Below are 20,839 nucleotides of genomic sequence, written 5' to 3'. Positions count from 1 at the left end.
TACCTATATAGTTTTAAAAATTTGGATCTCAAAAGGAATTTCAATCCTTGTACTGTTGATATTTGGCTGTTGACTAATGAGTTTGCCGACAACTGGTCTAGGATTTGCTGTGTTAACAAGCAAACCCCAAATTAAGGAGTCTTATAGCTTGATCATTGTTGAAGCTAAGTAATGAGTATAGCAGTTTTGATAAGCTGTTGTCTGTGCTTTTATATAGGTTTATTTTTATAATAAACAGTTTTTAAACCGCCATTGCTTAAAGCAACAGAATTTTGTTTTTTGCTCACAGTATAGGTCCATCATGGATCAGTAAGGTCTCTACTCCTCCACTGCACTCTGTCCTCAGTGAAAGACACAGGCCAGCAAGCTGTCACCATCAGGAGTGTTGCTGGTTACACGTGGAGTAAAGGACCATGCAGGAGCCATGTGCTGGATCTTAAGGCTTTGTGAGGAAGTAAACTATCATGGTGTTTTCCTTTCATTGACAAAGGAAGGCTCATGGCCACACTTAACTTCAGGGGCTTGGAAACTATGATTCCACTATGTGCTCAGGAGGAGTAAAACTGGATCTACTTGGTGAACAGCACTAATACTTGTCACAGCCCTGAAGAGATGTGAATGTGGGAATTGAAGGCCAAAAGGTGCTTTTAATTTTTCCTAATAGATCTCACAACAAAAAAACAAAAACACTCAGCTTTCTCATTTGGGATAAAACTCTCAAATTATAGCAAGATGGACGGTCCCACAGAATCAGGAACAGCGTATCGTTTCCATGTTTCCAATGCAGAGAGTCCTGTCCTGTCTTTATCAGGTGCTAACTTAAGATTTGCTGAACTAAAGGAAACTGGGGCAAGCAGTGTGCATTACCCAGCATCCCTTAGAGCGCCCATTTCTCATCTTGCTTCTGACTTTACCAAACTCTGCCTCATGACATCCCCAGGCAGAGCGGGGAGGGCCTGGTGCTTTCCTAGTTCACTGGGTTATGGGGGCTGTTCTGCATGGCCAGGCTTTCTCAGCCGAGACCCTTGAGCTTGAACTCACCAATGTCAGGGGCTCCAGGAGGGACCCTCAGGTTCATACTACCCCAATACTGCATCTTCCAGGTGAGGAAACTGAACCCCAAAGAAAGTAACCACTTCTATTTAGGAATATATGGCCTCCCAAGACCCTGTGTCTTAACATTCTCCATGCTTATGTCTGAATTAACTTTGCAATCTGGGAATCCTGGGCCCAGTCATGTGCTTTCTCTGTCTCTCTCTTTACTATGTTAGCCATGCTGTGAATTGCCATGTGCTCAGGCAAATGAGAGAGAGAGAGAGAGAGAGAGAGAGAGAGCTATTTAAATAGTGCTGGCAATTCTGCCTGCTATTCCACTAAATGAAGGAAGGAGAATCTGCTGCTCCCAGTCGGTCTTGCCCTCCGGCCCCTCCTGTGTGTGATGATTAGCAAGGCTTTGTGTAGTTCTAACACAGTCCTTAGATACAGGCCAACTCTTCACCTGGGGCTCTGAAAAGACACTACATATTCTATCTCCAAACTCGAGGAAAAGCTGGTCCATCAAATGCAACGAAAAATGGAATTATGGTCTCCAACGTGGCAACTTCTGAAAGGATTTCCGAGGGTAATTGGGACTCTTCTCACTGTCTTAGGACCTAAGCTGGGGTGTGATGTGCCTATGCCCTAATCATGGCCCACACGGGAGACAGGCTGACAAGAAAGGACACATTCAGAACAGGGCCAGTGTGAAGTCACCCTGTGGTGGCCTCTTGCTGAACAGTCTTATGGGCAAGGGAGTAAGGAGAGAACGAAAACATCACTGAACTATAAAATCATTAAAATATGGAAGAATTTAAAGACTTAATGACTCAGCAAAGATGGAAACGGTAGAAACGCAGAGCTCAGTCATTAGAAATGCGTTTTGCACACCACGTTCACCCTCCGTGAAAATGGGGGAGAAATACATTTAGGGTAAGATTGCCACAGTTGCCCAAGCGGGTGGGGTAGAAAAGTGGTCCTGAGCGCCCAATGAGACAAAAGCTTTCAGGTGCTCCCATTGCCTTTCTGAAGCTGCCACCATTTGAAGCTGCTGCCAATTCACCACTCCAGGGACTGCCGACTGTGCAAGATGCAGAAGCATTTTGCTGAGAGAGATTCCCCTCAGGGGGAAGAGGCCAGGAAGAGACGGGCTTGGTGGAAGCATCAGGAGGAAAGGCAGCTGGAGAAATGTGTAGGCAGCAACACAAGGGAAGCGACCTGCCAGAGAGCACATTAGTCTCCTACCCATGCAAGGTGCCTTCTTCTTACCCGTCCTTAGTTACACACTGTATTCACTTGCTGGGGCTGCCAAAACTAAGTATCAGATACCGGGGCGGGGGGGGCGGCGGGGGGGCGGGGCTTAAGCAACAGACACGTTTTCTCACATTTCTGGAGGTTGGAAGTCCCAGATCAGGTGTTGGCAGGTTGGTTTCTTCTGAGGCTTCTCTCCTTGGCTTGTAGACGGCTTCCTTCTTTCTGTGTCTTCACTCGTCTTTCCTCTGTGCCTGCTGTGCCCACATCTCATCTTCTTTGAAGGATGTAGGGAGCTGCTATAGAGTTAAGCATGGGATTGACCTGTGGCAGAGCCACAAACAAGTCCCAGCTTAGAGGGCAGAGTCCTCTTAGCGTAATTAAGTTTGACCTTATGGCCGCCCCCTAGATCTTTCTTGGGTAGCTAATGTGCTGTGGGAGCTGAGCAGGTGCTGCCAAAACAAGTGAAGCTCATTGTAACTATGGTGACCACTATGGTGACCACTATCTTGTTTTTCTCTGACTATAACATAAAGCTTGCCCTCTGGATCCTTCTCTGTGGCCTCAGCCAGGGACAGGAGATACATTGAGCGCCAGCTGTATTCTCTTTGTCTTTTCTTTAATCCTTTGCCGCCCCTCCTCAGGCTCACCAAACCCTTGGCTGTGCTGGCCTGGCACAGGAGGACACCCTCTTTTTGGAGTAGGGCCTGTGATGAATTGAATGTCAGTAAAAAATTTTAACAAGGATGGGGTCAAGGATAGGTAACCAGGCATAACTCCAAGTCTCCCACTCCCAGACATCGGCGTCAAGGTCCTGATTAGACCCTTGTAACTGTAAATCAAGGAGGTTTGTGTTTTCTGGGAATAAAAGCTTGCGGAACACAAAGCTCAGGGCTGTTACAGGAGAAAGCCTGTGGCAGTCACTGGCCAGTTCAATAAATCCTCGCTTGCTGTTGAAGACCTAATTGGAGTTGGAGGTCTTATTCTCACGAACGTTGGTCCACAACAGGCCGACCCTCAGGACCTCCTGTTAAACTTAATCACCGCGCTACCGGCCTTATCGCCAAGTCACTCACCTGCTAAGGTACTGGGAGTTAGGACTTCAACATATAAATTTGGGGGGTAGGGGAGACACACTTTAGCCCATCACAGTCAATAGATGACTATAATACATCAAAAAGGGAGGCTGAGAGGTTTTGTTTTCTTCACAGAGAAGATGAAAAGGTCATGGTGTATGGGGTGGCTTCTGCCTTTTAAGTTGTTTGATTGCCTGAAACTCCAGCAAGGAACTCCTGTTGCCAAACTGCTGGGACAGTGAGGGGGCAAAAACCAGGGCTGTTGGCCATGGACAAGCCATGTGATCGTCAGTCAAGCCTCAGTTTCCTCATCTGTGAAACACGGGAATTAGGTCCCGATTGGTTGTAATGATTGGCACTCCAACTTGCTTCTGTGAGCTTTCCCATGTGGCAGAAACGAGAAAGCTAACACCTCCATTCTGGTTCTGAATGCCATCCCCAGCACTATGCACTGTGTGAGATGGGAGGACAGCATTGAAGGCGAGGCTACTTTTCTGTTGCCATTTCCGTTGTCCAGGTGAATCACATAAAAAGAAGGAGGAGGCTGGAATTAGGGTGCTAGGGTCTCATAACCAGGCTGAGGGTCTTGCAGAGCAGTCGCTGTGAGGGAGTAGCAGCAGAGCAGTGCCCTGGGAACCCTTCCTTAAGACATGCTACAAAATGTAAAAAAGTGCCTAGCTGCACTGCTGTAATAACAATTCTAATGCCTGTAAATAAGGGCCTAGCTGAGTAAGCAGTGGCATATGCACACACACACAGTGGAATCCTATATAATAAGGGTCATATGCAAATTGACCTTAAGAGCGGTACAACCGGAACAAATGACAAGTTGCTATGATGGGCACTGACTATGAGTGGGCAGACAATCAACAAAGGAACTGCCCCCTGGTAGTCAGTGTGCTTCCCCAGGGGAGGGCCACTCAGTCAGAAGCCGGCTCATGGCTGGCCAGTGAAGCTGCAGTGGTGGGAGCCTCTCCTGCCTCCGTGGCAGCACTAAGGATGTCCGACTAATGGCCTAGGCCCACTCACCACGGGGAGTGGGCCTATCCCACAAAGGCTCCCAGGCTGCCAGAGGGATGTCTGAGTGCCAGCTTAGGCCTGATTCCCCCAGGGAGGGGTGCAGAGCTCTGGCCTAGCTTTCCACAGACAGCTCACTGCCAAGAAGTGTGTCACTGGGGGAAGGGAAATATAGCCAAAGGTCCAGGGGACTGGCCCCTTCTCCTAGCTTCCTCTCCAGGACACACAGGGCTCCCTTTCTTTACTGTGGTCCTTTTTGCCTGTGTCTATCCCTGAGATCCAGAGTTTGTTTTGGATTTGAGTTTCTCCATCTACCAAATAGAAGTAATAGTGCAGCTGCCTCCTGGGAGGAAGTGGAAGCTAGTGAATCAGCTCAGGTTAGGAGCTGGGCACAGAGCTTGGCATGTGGGGGCTGGGGGACAAGGCGAACACCCCGCAGCACAGGCCTCACCCACAGGCCTGGGGTCCGCCTGGCTGTTCAGCTCTCAGAAGCACCTGGACAGCCTCAGAGTCTGCATGATCCTGGACCAAGTTTACTCTCATCCCATTGATCCCTTTTCTTTGCTCCCAAATAGCCTCCTTGTTTTGGAGTTATACATTTACAAAGAAAGTGTGGCCTCCTCATGGCTTGCTCACAGAGGGTGCCAGGCCTGTACCTCCCTCCACTTCCAAACTAAACGGTCTGACATCTGAGTGAGAAGTAAGACATCTACTGTGTCCCCGCAAGAATAGACCTGCCTGGCTGTCTCTGCTTATGCCAATCACTATCATAAAAAGCAAATTCCTAGGAGAGTTTTACACACATTCAGGGCTCTGGGTGCCTGAGGTGCTGAATTCATGAAAGGCAGCAAAAATAAAAAATAAAAAAAAAGAAGCAATGAAGGCAGCAGAGGTAGCAAAGAACAGCTGCACGAATGTGGCCATCAGTTCATCCAAGGCAAACCCTTGAAGAGGGATCAGGAGGGCACAGGCTTCCAATTGCTGATTTTATAGCCACTCAGCCCCCAACTGAATTCTGAGTCACCAATCAGGGCTGTTAAACCAGGGGCTCCCCATCGTGCCTCCAGCAGCCTAGTCAGTGCCAGTGCCCTGTAGGGGAGAGGGCGGCCCCATTGCACCATCTCCCGGTGTGCAGAGAAGTTTCCAACCCAAGGCAACATTTTTTGAAAAAAGATTATTATTGATTTCAGAGATGAAGGGAGAGAAAGAAAGACATAGAAACACCAATGATGAGAGAGAAGCACTGATCAGCTGCCTCCTACACGCCCCCTACTGGGGATCGAGGCCACATCCCCAGCGTGTGCCCTTGACTGGAATGGAACCTGGGACCCTTCAGTCTGCAGGCTGATGCTCTATCCATTGACTCAAACCAGCTAGGGCCAAAGCAACCTTAACACTCAACTACAGCTGCCCATAAAACAAGGCAAACCAGTTGCCCAGTGAAAACATTCTCAACTCTGGCCCCTCCCTCAGTAAACTTCTTGCAGGACCAAGTGTGGGGCCCCAACTTGTCTGTGGCTTGAGGATCCAGCTCTCACTTGTGGGAGCTCTGAGTTGCAGGAGGTCCCATTCCTGGGAAGTTCCTGGGCCCCCACAGCTTTGTGCATTAAGGTCCCAGCAAAGCATGGTGACCAGGGCAGTGATGGGATGGGGCTTCTACCAGTTGGTCAGTGTGGGCTGGTGGTGGGAGGGGTGGGAGGTGCCCATTCCTGTCTCCCAGGGGCTTAAGCTCCTCCCACTGCCCCCACATTAGGTGACCAGGGCTTCTTTGGGTGATACTGCTGGGTAGTGGGTCTCTGGTCCAACCTTTAATAAGTAAAGAGTCTTCTGGAACCATAGACTCTTTTACCATCTACCATCCCTGAGAATTCCCAGGCCACACCCATCCACGATCCCCACAAGTCTTTCCCTTTTCTCAGTCCACTTCCCCCTCTCTAAATTTCTCCCTCTCTTTATGGTGACATTCTCCTCCCCTTTCCTGCTACCAGAGGACTCAGGCCACCTTTCCTCCCATCACAGTGGTCAGCGGCCTGACTAGCAGGTGTCTCTCTGAATCTGTGGAGAACCCCGATGTGAGCATCACAGAGGCCCAGGCCTCTCCCTGAGGTGGGGGGAGGAGGAAACATTTTCTACTCCTTCCTAGTGAGTCATCTCCCCAACCTCCACCACCCACCATAGAAATTAAATGGGGTGGGGGGAGTGCTTCTTTAGAGAGAGAGAGAGAGAGAGAGACAGAGAGAGGGAGGGAGAAACAGAATGTCAGCTTACAATAAAACAAAGACTCAAGCAAATTATAACTAATAAGATTCAACAAGGTTGCCAAATACAAGATCAACCTGCACAAATCAACAGCATCTCTCCCACTGACAACAGCTACTAGAAAATATTACTAAAAAGAAATCATTCACAGTAGCAATGAGGATCACAAAATATCTGGGCATTAACACTAAAACTGCTATACAAATTTAAAAATTTAAGATGATCTGAATAAGTAGAGAATCTCCCATGCTTTTGTACTGAATGACCTAATATAGAATGCCTCATCTTGGATGGCTTTATTAAGACCTAATTGAATTAATGATTAACCTACAGAGGCAGTGCAATTCCATTCAAAATTCAAAATTGGATTTCTTTTTGAGGAACTCAGTACATCATTAAGGTAAAGTTATTTGCTTTTTCTTTCTGTGTTGCACTCAGTTTATTTAACAATATAAGATATGAGTTGGTACTTTACTATAGTGATTGAGTCTTCTTGTATTTTCATATCTATGGTAATTATAGCACTGGCATGATTGACACTAGACTTGCTTTCCTCAAGTTTCACATAGAAGAAAGAATGCTCTTCTCTATTAACATTAGCATGGTCTAAGAGAGTGATCATCCCTATTTTTGTCTGAAATCAGTTTTATCAGAGAAACTAAGCAACATTTTCAACATCTTTGACAAGAGTTTGGCTTAAGCCAGAATGTATAGATGGATGTGTGGTGTGTGTGGGTGAGTGTGTGTGTACGCTGGAGCAAATTCCTATCATCCACGGTCAATAATTCGAGAACACCCGGAGTAAATAATAGAAAAAATCACCCCACAATGTCAGAAAGTCATCAGGATACATTATAAACTTGCATTATTTCAGGAATCAGTTTCTGAATATTATTTTCCTTCTCTTTTAAACATAAATGTTTAAAATCTTAAAAATATGGATATAATGAACTTTCTTTCCTATTAAGAAAGCATGAGTCACCATCAATTACCCCCCTCACAGGAACAAAAAATTTTTTAAGAAAGCAAAAAGAGAGACATTTAAATCAACTGGTTTTTAACAAAAACATATACTTTTTATTGTTTCTTTGAACAGCAATCAACCCTTCTGTGGCTTGGAAGTAACAGTTCCATCTAGGAATAAAAACAGCCTAGATTCTTGAATTTCAGTACAAATGGTCGAAGAACATTGAACAAAAAAGTGATTTTCTCACAATGCTACAAAACTTACACAAACTTTTCTAGGGTGTCTATTGTGGTGTCACCAATCAGGGACAGCTCACTGGGCAATGCACTCCTATGGGGGTATTCAGCTGTGGTAGCCTTGTATATTTGGGGTTCCCCAAGTGTCCCTGATCCACTGGGATTCCTGGGTGGGGAGAACCAGTCTCGGGGGAGAGGTGGTGTGGTGAAGGCTGGGGCGTATCCATGGTGATGGACTGGAATGTGGAGGCTGGGACTGGGGTCTGGAGACTGGACAGGGGCCAGAGATCTCACCTGGCTACTGAGGGATGTGGCCATCTGCTGGCCAGGGAGGTGAGGCCTGTGGTTCTCCGGGAGCATGTGCTTCTGGGGCTCATGGGGTATGTTAGGTCTGTGCTGACAGCAAACAGGTCAAAAGACATGAGAATTTAGAAATTTTACTTTTTTAATTTAAAAAATACAGTGGGGCCTTGAATTACGAGTGTCCCGACTAACGAGTTTTTCGAGATATGAGCTGTCTCTTGGCCAATTTTTTGCTTTGAGTTGCAAGCTAAAATTCGGGTTACGAGCCAGCTTCAGATACCCCACCACTAGTTGGCGCAGCAAACCTCACAGTGAACCCCACAACATGAACCCAGCATCATTGTCTCACTCGTTCACTTTAAGATTTGACATACAAGTAATTTGAGTTATGAGCTCCATCACGGAACAAATTAAACTTGTAAGTCAAGGCCCCACTGTATATATTATTGATTTTTTACAGAGAGGAAGGGAGCGGGATAGACAGAAACATCAATGAGAGAAAAACGTTGATCAGCTGCCTCCTGCACCTCCTACTGGAGATGTGCCTGAAACCAAGGTATATGCTGCTGACCAGAATTGAACCTGGGACCCTTCAGTGTGCAGGCTGACTCTATCCACTGAGCCAAGCCGGTTAGGGCTAGAAATTGTGTTATTAATACACACCAGCATATCCATTTCAGCAAGCAAGAGTAGGGAGGGCGGGATATTTATGTCTAGGTGTGGGCCGTATGAAGGTGCAGGCGGTTGCAGGAAGCTGGGTCTAGAGCTGCTTTTCTCAGCCGCTTACTTGTCACCTGTGACACCTGAAATGAGAATAACAGGAAACGGCAGAAGGACAGGAGCCTCAAGCGGGGATAATAGAAAGAACTGAGTGCAGGGGAGAAACTGAGGGCAGGGAAAGGTACAGAATATGCCTAACTGTTAGGTCCTAACACGGTTTGGCTGGCCTGGGACCCAATCTGCTGCTGGATCTGCTGCTGCTGCATGGCTGCGGGTGGCATCAGCGTCCCTGAGGCTGCTGGAACTGGGCGTGTCCTGCCAGGCCTGCAGCCATACCAGCGCTGCCTTCCGGCTGCTGCTGCTGCTGCTGCTGCTGCTGCTGTTGCTCCGCAGCATCTCTCTGTGCTGTGGTTCATTCTCGCCACGATGGGGTTGGGCCCGGGTTCATGATGTTCAAGGCCTGGCCCTGGGGGTTCAGGCCTCCCATTGCTGCTGCTGCGGAGGGACAGCAGGTCCGGGCCCGCTGGCTTGCATGGCGTTCAGGTTCTGCAGGCTGGGCTGGAGCTGAAGGTTAGTGGGCTTCGCCATGGACACGGGTGGGGCTAAGTTCAGGCCGAGCTGGAGAAGCCGGCTAGTGACATGCTTACAGGCTGGGGCTGGGACTGAGTCGGAGGCTGTGGTGTCTGGGGTGTGTTGGGCTGCTGTGGGGGTGTCCAGGGTGGTGCTCAAGGAGGGGATGGCAGACTGCTGAGGCACGTTACAGGAGTTCATGGTGGCATCGGCTGGTGCATGAGCTACCCTTGCAGCAGGCGGTTCCCAATCCGCTGCTGGCGGCGCCGGAGACGCTGCTCGCGGAGCTTCTGTTTGATGTTGAGGCAGAGGGGAACGGGGCATGGGTTTTCGTGGCAGTGTTTGGCATGGTAGCAGCAAAGTGCGATTAGCTGCTTGCACACTGGGCAGCCTCCAAAGGCCTTGCGCTGGCAGCGGGTAGTGTGCAGCACAACACGCTTCAGCTTCTGACAGTCAGTCCGAGAGCAGTTGGTGTCGCGGCACTGGCGGGCGTGCCTCAGGGACTGGATGCAGCGCAGGATGCTCAGGCGCCGAGCCTGCCGGATGCTCCGGAACTGCAGCTCCCCCTGGTTGCCGCCCGCATCGCCCTCCTCAGCCTCCTCAGCCTCTTCATCCAGGCCCAGCCCCACCTTCACCATCTCGTGGGTGTGGCCCTTAGTGTTGTAGCAGTTGATGCAAAGGTCGGAGTCCTGGCACCCGGGGCAGTGCCAGCCTGTCTCCACCCGCTGCTTGCACTCAGTGCAGGTGAGGACACAGCGGTCCTGGCCCTGGCTGTGCACCTGCAGCAGCATCGCTAGGGAACCTAGGAAAGAAGAGCAGAGAGGACAGACTTGTTCAGTCAAATACCTTCAAAACCACAGAAATACATGCAAACTTACCTTCTCTGGGGTCAAGCCACCAGTTACGCTTTTGTTGGGCTATTTGCTACATCGGAACCAGTGCCCCCAAGGAACAACACACTGCACCTGGAGCTCCCTGTGTGACCAGAATGAACTACAAAACAGTGGGTCCGTGGGGAGAAGGCACTTGCTGTTCCACAGGCCGCATATGTGAGTTGCCTCCTAAAATCAGCGGCAGCTACACAGGCCTGCGTGTGAGACACAGGAGGCGGACGCACAAAACGGAGGCAGGCGGTGCACAAAGTCCAGGGCCCGTCCCTTCCCACTGAACACTGTGGTGTCGCTACTGAGAAGACCAGCTCCCGCCGCCAGCAGAGCTGCACTGCGAGCTCAGGGGATGCACTCAGGCTGAGACCAAACATCAGGGACTCCACCAAACAGCCCCATTCTCAGCATCCAGCAACTTTACCTCCACGAGTCCACGCAGACCTTCAGCTCCCTACACTCTGTTAGGTCTGATCAAACCACCTCAGCGACACCCCCTCCCCGGGAAACTGTCCCGTAGATCATTTGGCAACTGACCGTCCCTTCCGCTCAGACCACAGTCCCTTCCGCTCAGACCACAGTCCCTTTGCTCAGACCAGTCACTTTCGGTCCCTTCCTTGCCCAGAGTCCTGACCGGCCCAGAGAATTTCCCGCAGGAAAAGCCCCTGTAGAGCCCTTTGAACCCTCTGCCTCCCCCGTCCCTGGGTGCTGGCACCATTTGGGGCTGAGCCCATCTGCTTTCCAGATGAGGATGATCTAATAAATGTATAATTCGCTACCACTTTTGGCCTCGTGCATGTGAGGTCTGATCAAATAATCAAATTGATGCCCCTCCCCTGGGAAACTGGCCTAAAGACCATTTTGCAGCCGACATTCCCTCCGCTCAGACCACATTCCCTTTCTCAGACCAGTCACCGTCCCTCCGGACCCGCCCGGAGGAGAATCCCCGAAGAGGAAAAAGCCCCCTCGAGTCCTTAAAAACTCTGACCCCTGATCTCTGGTTGCGGCACCATTTAGGGGCTCAGCCCATCTACTTTCTCGATGACCTCATACATTTTTAATTCTTTACCTCTTTCGGCCTCGTGCAGTTCCTCCTTCGCTCCTTCGGCGCCCCTCACAAATTCCTGAAAGCTTGAAGAAGAGAACTATGGACAACTTCCGGTTTTCTAAAGACAGAAATCCGGAAGCGGTCCGTTCCCTTTCCGCCTCCGTTCCGTTCCCGCCTCCCTTCCGTTCCGCCTCCGTCCCTTTCCCGCCTCCGCCCCCTTCGCTGCCTCCGCCCGCTTTCCCGCCTCCGCCCCCTTCGCTGCCTCCGCCCCCTCCCAGGGCCCCCACCCCCCAACCCCCTTCACTCCATCCGCGCGGGGATCTCCGGAAGGACGTTTGCTCCTCCCAGATCCTTGGACAACAGATTTGGGTTTGTTCTCCGGTTGGGGCAAAAGGCAGAGACGTTGTGGCCCCACCCCATAACAAAGAAACAGAATTTCCGGAGGATGAGGCCCAGAAATCAGGATTTTAAAAAGATTCCCAGGTGATTCTAATGTGCAGCCAAGGTGGAGAACCACTGGCTCAGGGTATTCACATCCAGGTAGTGGGGCGTTCACCACGTTGTGGAAGTGACCCAGGACTGGGGTCTTCACACAGCAAACATTTCACACATTAATCACTTCACACCGTAAGTATTTCCACACATTACAGGGTTTCCTTATGACCATAACGTTATTATAACACTGCTGTGATACAATTGACTAGATTTGGAAAAACTCGGGTTTGTGTTTACATATAGGCACACATTGCAGACATAATTCAGTAGGAAAGCCCTTTCTAAAGCATATTAAAACGAAAATAATCACATTTTCCAAAAGTTTAATGGTGCTTGTTAGGGTTAATGTGGAAGTAGGCAATTAACTTTAGTCCTGTTGCATTTCCAGTGCAGTTGCCAAGCAGTTGGAGCTTCTGGTTTCTAGATGTGCTTAGATTTCTAGAGGAAAATAAGTAACATGGGATGCAGCGCCTAGAAGAAAAATCCAAATTAACACTCAATTATAATATTAGAAAAACAAAAATGACCTCACTAAAAAATAAGGCATAACAATCAGATCTCATCAATTCTGTTTCCATTCTCTTTGCCTACTTGTCACTCACTCAGTATTACTGCAAAATAACACCCTTTACTCTTTTTTTTAAAAAATATATTTTATTGATTTTCGACAGAGAGGAAGGGAGAGAGATAGAGAGTGAGAAACATCGATCAGCTGCCTCCTGCACATCTCCCACTGGGGATGTGCCCGCAACCCAGCACATGCCCTTGACCGGAATCGAACCCGGGACCCCTCAGTCCGCAGGCCGACGCCCCATCCACTGAGCCAAACCGGCCTCAGCAACACCCTTTACTCTTGCTTTTAGCAGGAGCCCTCTAGGTCAGTGGTCGGCAAACCGCGGCTCCCGAGCCACATGTGGCTCTTTGGCCCCTTGAGTGTGGCTCTTCCACAAAATACCATGTGCTGGCGCTCACGTACAGTCCAATTGAAACTTTTTGGCCCATGCGCAGAAGTTGGTTTTCAGCCTGGGCGAGTCTATTTTGAAGAAGTGGTGTTAGAAGAAGTGGTGGTGTTGGTCAGTCTGGCAACGGGAGACTCCGTGCAGGCGGGCCGAGGGGCACACAGCTCTGGGGAGGCGCACGGGATTCATGTAGGAGTTGAGGGAGCTGGTCAGTCAGCAGTCTCATGTGCAGTGGTTATTGCTAGTGGCGTCTGCAAATCGCGCGCAGGTGACAAAAGTACCTACTCGAAGCATAAAGTTACCTGTATTTTTCCAACCAGCTGCAACTCCTACAGGTATTTTTGTCATCAATTTAAGAATTGTCATTCTTTTGTGTTGGTGGCTTTATTATTATAAAATGAAACATTATTTAGGTGCCCTGTTTGAGATGGCTACAAAGAAGAAGCAAAGAAAAACAGAAGACGAAAACCGTGGATTTACAGTTGAATTTGAAGTTGAATGTACCTACCTATATAGTTTAAGTTTAAAAAATTTGGCTCTCTAGCCAGAACCGGTTTGGCTCAGTGGATAGAGCGTTGGTCTGCGGGCTCAAGGGTCCTGGGTTCGATTCCGGTCAAGGGCATGTACCTTAGTTGCGGGCACATCCCCAATGGGGGTTGTGCAGGAGGCAGCTGATTGATGTTTCTCTCTCATCGATGTTTCTGGCTCTCTATCCCTCGCCCTTCCTCTCTGTAAAAAATCAATAAAATATATTTTTTTAAAAAAATTTGGCTCTCAAAAGAAATTTCAATCATTGTACTGTTGATATTTGGCTCTGTTGACTAATGAGTTTGCTGACCACTGGTCTAAGTTTTGCTGTATTAACAAGCAAACCCCAAACTAAGGAGCCTTATAGCTTGATCATTGTTGAAGCTAAGTAATGGGTATAGAGGTTTTGATAATCTATTGTCTGTGCTTTTATATAGGTTATTTTTTTGTAATAAACAGTTTTTAAACCTCCATTGCTTAAAGCAAAAGAATTTTGTTTTTTGCTCACAGTACAGGTCCATCATGGATCAGTAAGGTCTCTACTCCTCTACTGCACTCTGTCCTCAATGAGAGACACAGGCCAGCAAGCTGTCACCATCAGGAGTGTTGCTGGTTACATTCGGAGGAAAGAGACTATGCAGGAGCCATGTGCTGGTCCTTACGGCTTTGTGAGGAAGTAAATGATCATGGTGTTCTCCTTTCATTGGCAAAGGAAGGCTCATGGCCACACTTAACTTCAGGGGCTTGGAAACTATGATCCCACTATGTGCTCAGGAGGAGTAAAACTGGATCTAGTTGGTGAACAGCACTAATACTTGTCACAGCCCTGAAGAGATGTGAATGTGGGAATTGAAGGCCAAAAGGTGCTTTTAATTTTTCCTAATAGATCTCACAACAAAAAACAAAAACACTCAGCTTTCTCATTTGGGATAAAACTCTCAAATTATAGCAAGATGGACGGTCCCACAGAATCAGGAACAGCGTATCGTCTCCATGTTTCCAATGCAGAGAGTCCTGTCCTGTCTTTATCAGGTGCTAACATAAGATTTGCTGAACTAAAGGAAACTGGGGCAAGCAGTGTGCATTACCCAGCATCCCTTAGAGCGCCCATTTCTCATCTTGCTTCTGACTTTACCAAACTCTGTCTCATGACATCCCCAGGCAGAGCGGGGAGGGCCTGGTGCTTTTCTAGTTCACTGGGTTATGGAGGCTGTTCTGCCTGCCCAGGATTTCTCAGCCGAGAGCCTTGAGCTTGAACTCACCAATGTCAGGGGCTCCAGGAGGGACCCTCAGGTTCATACTACCCCAATACTGCATCTTCCAGGTGAGGAAACTGAACCCCAAAGAAAGTAACCACTTCTATTTAGGAATATATGGCCTCCCAAGACCCTGTGTCTTAACATTCTCCATGCTTATGTCTGAATTAACTTTGCAATCTGGGAATCCTGGGCCCAGTCATGTGCTTTCTCTGTCTCTCTCTTTACTATGTTAGCCATGCTGTGAATTGTCATGTGCTCAGGCAAACGAGAGAGAGAGGGAGAGAGAGAGAGAGAGAGAGAGAGAGAGAGAGAGAGAGAGAGAGAGAAAGAGAGAGAGAGAGAGCTATTTAAATAGTGCTGGCAATTCTGCCTGCTATTCCACTAAATGAAGGAAGGAGAATATGCTGCTCCCAGTCGGTCTTGCTCTCCGGCCCCTCCTGTGCGTGATGATTAGCAAGGCTTTGTGTAGTTCTAGTACAGCCCCTAGATACAGGCCAACTCTTCACCTGGGGCTCTACTGAACAGACACTACATATTCTGTCCCCAAACTCGAGGAAAAGCTGGTTCATCGAATGCAACGAAAAATGGAATTATGGTCTCCAACGTGGCAACTTCTGAAAGGATTTCCGAGGGTAATTGAAACTCTTCTCACTGTCTTAGGCCCTAAGCTGGGGTGTGATGTGCCTAGCCCTAATCATGGCCCATACGGGAGACAGGCTGACAAGAAAGGACACATTCAGATCAGGACCAGGTGTGAAGTCACCCTGAGATGGGCTTTTGCTGGAGTTTTATGGGCAAGAGACAATGAAAACATCACTGAACCATAAGATCATTAAAATATTGAAGAATTTATAGACTTAATGACTCAGGAAAACTCAGTAGAAATGCAGAGCTCAGACATTAGAAATGGGTTTTGCACACCACGTTCACCCTCCGTGAAAATGGGGGAGAAATTCATTTAGGGTAAGATTGCCACAGTTGCCCAAGCGGGTGGGGTAGAAAAGTGGTCCTGAGCGCCCAATGAGACGAAAGCTTTCAGGTGCTCCCATTGCCTTTCTGAAGCTGCCACCATTTGAAGCTGCCGCCAATTCACCACTCCAGGGACTGCCGACAGTGCAAGATGCAGAAGTATTTGCTGAGAGAGATCCCCTCACCGGGAAGAGGCCAGGAAGAGACGGGCTTGGTGGAAGCATCAGGAGGAAAGGCAGCTGGAGAAATGTGTAGGCAGCAACACAAGGGAAGCAACCTACCAGAGAGCACATTAGTCTCCTACCCATGCAAGGTGCTGTCTTCTTACCCGTCCTTAGTTACGCACTGAATTCACTTGCTGGGGCTGCCAAAACCAAGTATCAGATACCGGGGTGGGGGGCGGGGAGCGGGGGGCCCTTAGCCAACAGATGCATTTTCTCTCATTTCTGGAGGTTGGAAGTCCCAGATCAGGTGTTGGCAGGTTGGTTTCTTCTGAGGCTTCTCTCCTTGGCTTGTAGAGGGCTTCCTCCTTTCTGTGTCTTCACTCGTCTTTCCTCTGTGCCAGCTGTACCCACATCTCATCTTCTTCAAAGGACACCCTCTTTTTGGTGTAGGGCCAACCCTCAGGAGCTCCTGTTAAACTTAATCACTGCGCTGAAGGCCTTATCTTCAAGTCACTCACCTGCTGAGGTACTGGGAGTTAGGACTTCAACATATAAATTTGGGAGGCAGGGGAGACACACTTTAGCCCATCAGTCACTAGATGACTATAATACATCAAAAAGGGAGGCTGAGAGGTTTCTTTCCTTCACAGAGAAGATGAAAAGGTCATGGTGTATGGGGTGGCTTCTGCCTTTTAAGCTGTTTGATTGTCTGAAACTCCAACAAGGACTCCTGTTGCCAAACTGCTGGGACAGTGAGGGGACAAAAGCCAGGACTGTTGGCCATGGACCAGGCATGTGATCTTCAGCCAAGCCTCAGTTTCCTCATCTGTGAAACACGGGAATTAGGTCCCGATTGGTTGTAATGATTGGCACTCCAACTTGCTTCTGTGAGCTTTCCCATGTGGCAGAAACAAGAAAGCTGACACCTCCATTCTGGTTCTGAATGCCATCCCCAGCACTATGCACTGTGTGAGATGGGAGGACAGCAATGAAGGCGAGGCCACTTTTCTGTTGCCATTTCTGTTGTCCAGGTGAATCACATAAAAGGAAGGAGGAGGCTGGAATTAGGGTGCTAGGGTCTCATAACCAGGCTGAGGGTCTTGCAGAGCAGTTGCTGTGAGGGAGTAGCAGCAGAGCAGTGCCCTGGGAACCCTTTCTTAGGACATGCTGCAAAATGTAAAAAAGTGCCTAGCTGCACTGCTGTAATAACAATTCTAATGCCTGTAAATAAGGGCCTAGCTGAATAAGCAGTGGCATATGCACACACATAGAGTGGAATCCTATATAAGAAAAGGGTAATATGCAAATTGACCTTAATGGCTGAACAACCGGAACAAACTATAATGTGCACTGACCCCCAGGGGGCAGACACTCAACGCAGGAGCTGCCCCCTGGTAATCCGTGTGCTTCCACAGGAGGAGTGCTGCTCAGTGAGAACCTGGCTCATGGCTGGCCAGTGCATCTGCAGTGGCAGTAGCCTTTCCTGCCTCCGCAGCAGCACTAAGGATGTCTGACTAACCAAAGGGAGTGGGCCTAAGCTATTAGTCAGACATCCCCCAAGGGCTCCCAGGCTGCCAGCTTAGGCTCAATCCCCAGTGTGTGGGTCTAAGCCGTCAGTCAGACATCCTCCAAGAGGTCTCAGACTGCAAGAGGGCACAGGCTGGGCCTAGAGACCCCCGAGTGCATGAATTTGCATGCACCGGGCCTCTAGTGTTCTATAAGGGAATAAAAATAATATTTCTGTATATTGCCCTGACATAGTTTTCAAGATATATAGTTGTGGGAACTATGCCAGAGTCGCCAGATAATTAGAGTGTGGAGGCCTTGTTGATAGTACACCTGACAGCCACGGCCACTCTGAACTTGGGAATCTTTTTTTAAAGGTAGAACTTTATTTACATTTTTATTGATGTTGGAGAGGAAGGGAGAGGGAGAGAGAGATAGAAACATCAATGATAAGAGAGAATCATTGATTGGCTGCCTCCTGCACGCTCCCTACTGGAGGTCGCGCCGGCAACCCAGGCATGTGCCCTTGACCGGAATCAAACCCGGGACCTTTCAGTCCACAGGCCGACGTTCTATCCACTGAGACAAACCGGCTAGGGCTGAACTTGGGAATCTTAATCACAATGTCCAATGACTACTCAGCTTCATGGCCACAGTGATCTCACGGTACACTGTGCTCCTCTATAACCCAAATGATTGATGTCACTGTTGGCAACTGGCCTCTTTTGTCCAAGTGGTATAATGCGTTACTGACCAGCTGGGGGTGCAGGAGTGCAGGAAAGCCTGGAGAGAGGGAAGAGGCTAGAGAGGCAAGAGTAGAGCGCTCAGGTGCCACTACTATGTGAGGCTGTGAGTCTAGGGGCAGCGTGCGTCTGTTCAGATAATAGCTGTGGGTACAAAGCCTAATGCTGCTTGGTGAGAACGATGTATTTGTTCACCAGCGGGTGTGCAGCTGCCTCTATGGGATTTTGCTATGAAGAACTGATTTGTCTGATGGCTAAACGGCCACTGGCTTTTACAATAAAGACTCATTCTTACTCACGCACAACTTCTCATGGCTTCTCTGTCTCTCAGACTGGTGTCCCAGAAGGTGCAGCCCTGGCAGAGGGGCTCAGAACCAATAATTAGTGTAGCGAGCAGTGTTTGAGAAGGAACCTACCCTGACACTTGCCGTAGTCATTAGTAGGAATCAGAAGAATATGCGGACTCAGAGCAGCTGTGCTCTAGCTGTGCTCTGACAATAGTCAAGTGAAAGAAGCAAAGTGGATAAAGAGGTATAAAAATACGCTATTTAGAAAGGGAGGATAGATATGTATACTTAAAAGAAATCTCAGAAAAATGGACAAACAAAAAAGAAGTCCTAAGACTTAATAGCCAAAATTGTGTGATTGTGAGGTCTCAAACTCTGGTGTGAAACTAGAAAGAAAGGGGCAAAACTGCCTGCCTGCTTCTCCCCCAGGTTCAGACTAGAAAGTAGGGAGGAAGCAGATGGGTGGCTGGGGAGGTGCAGAGGGTCAGTGAGCATTTCCTGGGTGTCTGCCATTTACAGCACCTGAGCCAGGCTCCTCACATTCATTTTCTCCTTTAATCCTTCTCAGCTTCGCTTTGAGCTAGGTCCGTGGTCGGCAAACTGCGGCTTGCGAGCCACATGCGGTTCTTGGGCCCCTTGAGTGTGGCTCTTCCACAAAATACCACATGCGGGCCCGCACGTACAGTGCGATTGAAACTTCGTGGCCCATGAGCAGAAGTCGGTTTTCGGCCTGGGCGAGTCTATTTTGAAGAAGTACTGTTGATATTTGGCTCTGTTGACTAATGAGTTTGCCGACCACTGAGCTAGGTGTTTCTACTACCCACACTTTATAGATAAGAAAAGGAGAGCAAAGAGAAGTTAGGCGACTTGGTCAAATTCATAAAACAAGTGAAGTCCCAGAAAGAGGGATTTGTACCTGGGCCTTTGATACCCCAGCTGTAGCCTCACCCTCCAGGTAGAGCCCTTAGGCCCGGCCACATAGAGGTAACGGCTCCTCAGAATCCAGTTTCTGACTTCTCCTCCGCCCACTCCTGAGACACCAGGCCTGGCTGCAAGGGAGGGGCCCCTAGCTTCCTCACTCCCGGCTTCTCCTGGTCTGGCTGCCGGGGAGGGAGGAGGCCCTCTAAGGCACTGGCTTTGGATTTGATTGCATGTGAAATCACCTGAGGGGTTTCAAAAACTACTGATAATCAGATTCTGTTTTAACATTACGGGGTTCAGCCTAGCAGCAGAGCCTGTCCCTGTGTTGGGGCCCTGGGCAAGGGAGACCTGACTAATCACAAGAGAGCAGAGGCCGGTGCCATGGAGATCATTGCATCCACATTTCTGTTCAATGTTTGAGCTTTCCCGACTCAGCCAGGGATGCTCCTGGGCGGTGCTGAGTGAGTGTTTGCACAGCATTTAGTTCCTAAACCTGCAGTGGCCTGAGCCCCCTGTTAGGTCGGAGAGAGCCCAGGATCCGATACATGCAGACGTGTGATGATATAATGGACTCCCCCCCCCCCCCCCCCCCCCCCCCCCCCCGGCATTTCTAACAGATCAGCATGCCAGACACAGATACTGGCTTCTCCCTGAATCAACATGCCCCCCACACAGATACTGACTCCTTCCTGAATACCCCTGCTGACCCCCTGCAGCGGAAACTTCCTCAGCTGAATACCTCAGCTCATGTCCCCGCCCCTCATCCCACCCCAGTATAAAAAAAGCGCCCCCTCCCTGTTAGCGAGAATCCACATGCCCTGTCATTGGGGTATGTGGGTCCCCCGGGGACGCAATAAACCTTTTCCTTTTCTTTCTTTTTCTGATTCACTGGACTCTCTTTATTTCCTACGCCGCCTCCTGAGCCACCTAACCTAACACCCCCCAGTTTCAGAGCCTCCTGCCAGGGTAGGCAGCCCTCTCAGCTTCTCCTTCAAGCCCAGCTACCACAGGAGCCACAGAGCCACTCAGAGCTCTGGCCTGGCTTTCCACAGACAGCTCCCTGCCAAGAAGTGTGTCACTGGGGCAGGGGTGGGCAAACTTTTTGACTCGAGGGCCACAATGGGTTCTTAAACTGGACCGGAGGGCCGGAACAAAAGCATGGATGGAGTGTTTGTGTGAACTAATATAAATTCAAAGGAAACATCATTACATAAAAGGGTACGGTCTTTTTTTTTTTTTTAGTTTTATTCATTTCAAACGGGCCCACGGCTGCACTGGGGGAAGGGAAATATAGCCAAAGGCCCAGGGGACTGGCCCCTTCTCCTAGCTTCCTCTCCAGGACACACAGGGCTCCTTTATTTGCTGTGGCCCTTTTGCCTGTGGCTATCCCTGAGATCCAGAGTGAGTTTTGGATTTGAGTTTCTCCATCTACCAAATGGGAATAAGCGTGCAGCTGCCTCCTGGGAGGAAGTGGAAGCCAGTGAGTCAGCTCAGGTTAGGAGCTGGGCACAGAGCTTGGCATGTGGGGGCTGGGGGACAAGGCGAACACCCTGCAGGGCTGGCCTCACCCACAGGCCTGGGGCCCGCCTGGCTGCTCAGCTCTCAGAAGCACCTGGACAGCCTCAGGGTCTGCATGTTCCCG

At 49.2% G+C, this 20,839-nt stretch overlaps 1 pseudogene; it reads right to left on the bottom strand.

The window, feature by feature from the left end:
- Positions 1-7,692: 7,692 nt before the first annotated feature.
- On the bottom strand, positions 7,693-11,502 carry LOC139013821 (histone lysine acetyltransferase CREBBP pseudogene; annotated as a pseudogene).
- Between the last annotated feature and the right edge of the window lie 9,337 nt (positions 11,503-20,839).

The sequence above is a fragment of the Myotis yumanensis genome, unplaced genomic scaffold (genome assembly GCF_028538775.1).
Source record: "Myotis yumanensis isolate MYYU_CA2020_CCGP unplaced genomic scaffold, mMyoYum1.0.hap1 SCAF_1, whole genome shotgun sequence".
NCBI lineage: Eukaryota > Metazoa > Chordata > Mammalia > Chiroptera > Vespertilionidae > Myotis > Myotis yumanensis.
The sequence above is the reverse complement of the archived record's forward strand: the minus strand, read 5'-3'. Positions and strand labels throughout refer to the sequence as shown.